Raw genomic sequence first — 2,824 nt, 5'->3', positions numbered from 1 at the left:
GAATGAGGACCATGTTGGGGTCTTTTGCTGGAACCACTTATACTTGATGATAGTGGCTGATATATGGTAGTCGGCAGGGCTATCTGGTCCCAGTGGTGGCGGTTCTTGGGCTGGTTTTCTGTGTAGTAGTGAGGGCTATTCCCTTGCCACTATCACTTATTACCTGCCTGACAGCATCATTGACCATGTTTCTTAGGCTGTTGGCAGATTTTTCAGAATATACAATATAATATTTGATAATAATGTAAAATTATTACTTCAAGTCAATTATACCATTTCTCTCCTTGCTATGCTTTCTAGGTGTGCTTGTAGGTTAACTCTCTCACCTTTGTTAATTTTAATGTTTTTATAATGCGTTTTGCTAGTGATTTAGCCATGATAAGAACAGTGCCAGTGCGGGAGCCATTTTGTTATTTTCAAATTTCATTCAATCTGGCCGCCATATTGTGCCCTGGGCACCTCCTTTTATACTGTGATCGACGGAAGCGATTTCATGACGTTGCGTGAATGGTTTTATAGTGCACCTTCTTGTTTAACTGTTTTGAAATGATTAGTACCAACATGCTTCAAATACAAAGCAGGTGTATTAGTATCACAAGGAATGCCATATAACTCCTAAGTACTACATCTAGCCCAGCCAACAATAGTAGGCCTAGTAAGTGAATATGAATATATTTTTGTACCTATTTTTGCAGATATTGTGACAATCTCTGTCTGAGTAGCCCACACATCAATTCCATACATTTTGGACGTATTTATGTAGTCATATATGGTGAATATCTGGTTCTATTTAATGTACTATCAAACTATTCTTCTTCGAAGTTTGGCATACAGTGGAACTTCTGATAACGGAACTTTTCTTTAACGAAAACCTCTTTATAATGAAAATAATTAAATGTAACTCCTCTATTTCAAAAAAAAGTTCTTTTCTGACCAAGATGCCACTTTACTTCCTTTAGTTCTGTGACATCATATGATATCTTAATCAATTAAAAAGACCCACCCACTGTAAATTGGCATCTTTCTTTTTCTCTTTATGCTCTGTCACTATTATGCCATCTTACTATCCAGGAGCACAGATAATAGCCTTAAATAGCCTTTCCCTCATTTTGAAACATTCTGCATATTTACTTTCTTATTCTCTTTTCTTGTTCTGCAATTTGTTCCCCAGCTTTCTCTGCTGTCTAGTGCCCCTCATTTTATATAAAAAGGTAAAGTCTCACATTGGGGATGCCTCATTTACAAAACTTCCCTTGATTGAAAACCTCTATGTAATGAAATTATTCTTGTGTCCCAAAAGTTTTGTTATTCAGAGGTTCCACTGTATTACTAACAATTACTTACGTGATTCGTAATGCTGAGAAATTGACCTATTAATGAGATATAAAAGTGCATAAAATAAACAGTTCCCATCAACAGGGACATCAAAGGTACTATTAGGAACTCTTTCATCTGACAAAGGTGTTGTTCGACAGCCAGGCAAGATTCTAGCAGCTGTTACAAACTTAAGGTTTAAAATCTCACACAACCTCTTTTGAAATTCTTCATTACCAGGGTAATAAACATAATCCCATTGTGTCCTTACACACAATATCAGGGTTGGGAGGCTCTTCATAAGTAAAGATGACATCATCTTTTTTTGGATTACTTGTCTTCAATTTAATGCTTCAGACTTTTATAGACATAATCGGACTTCTGATACAATGGTCATTTTTACAACATACTTGGTTTTATCATCTTTCAGTTTCAATTTAATTCTTGAAAGTTTTAAAGATACAATCAGACTACTACAACTATCATCACCTTTGACATTAATATTGGTTTTAGATCTTTTAAATTAATATTAATTGAAACAATTAATATATCATGTTATTTGAGCAAGGCAATACCAAAGCAGTGTTGTCAGTAGTACTGTCCATATCAACTTTTCTTTTTTTGAGGCAAGACATATTTAAAGCATTATCTTCACGTACTTAACTCCTTTTTGGGCCATTAGACTTTTGTAAATTAGTACTCTTATGTTTATTGCTACCAACAGTACTGTTACTATTACTTTGTACATGACTTACAGACACCTTGACATACTTACTACAAGGTTCACAATCATCAACTGCACCAGTCACTTGAAACTTTCTCTTCCTTCCTTTACTTTTCTTGATTTGAGGTAAGTCTTTTCAAAATTGACTTCTCAACCTGTTAATTTCATTAATGCCAAGATTACTAACTCTAAGAGAGAGGATCAAATGTGACCATAATTGACAAAAGGTACCTTATGACGCATTGTAAAATTCATCATAAGAAAAAATATCAACCTGTGAGTGCTCTGTTGGACAATCATTGTTTCTAAATGTTACATAGTAACTTTTTGCATCCTGTGGAGTAATTTTATGATAAATAGAGCTCAGAATGTTGGAATTTTTTTGGCTATAAAGACAAATTTCATTAAGGTACCTCTGTCAATTATTGTCACAAATGAAAATAAATGTAATCCATTTAATGTACGCACACTAGATAATGCCATATCATCCCCATAAACATGAGTCAATAAATCAATAATGGCTGTATCTAGTGAGAGGCCCTGACATTTATGTATAGTAATAGCATAAGAAGGTATAAATGGAAACTGTTTCCTATGCATACTGTAAACCCAGAAAAAATAGCGTTCCATTAATCATAACGAATTTAACGTCAGCCACTTATTTGTTAAAGTTAGTGGTCGTTAATGTGATACGTTATGCGCATGCGCACGAAAGAGCAAGTAATGTCTCTTCATCGTTGGCTAGTTGGTTGTAACAAGCGTGGTCAAAGTTCCTACTTTCCTCCT

Source organism: Amphimedon queenslandica, unplaced genomic scaffold, assembly GCF_000090795.2.
Source record: "Amphimedon queenslandica unplaced genomic scaffold, v1.1 AMPQUscaffold_13494, whole genome shotgun sequence".
Taxonomy (NCBI): Eukaryota; Metazoa; Porifera; class Demospongiae; order Haplosclerida; family Niphatidae; genus Amphimedon; species Amphimedon queenslandica.
This window is presented reverse-complemented; position numbering follows the sequence as displayed.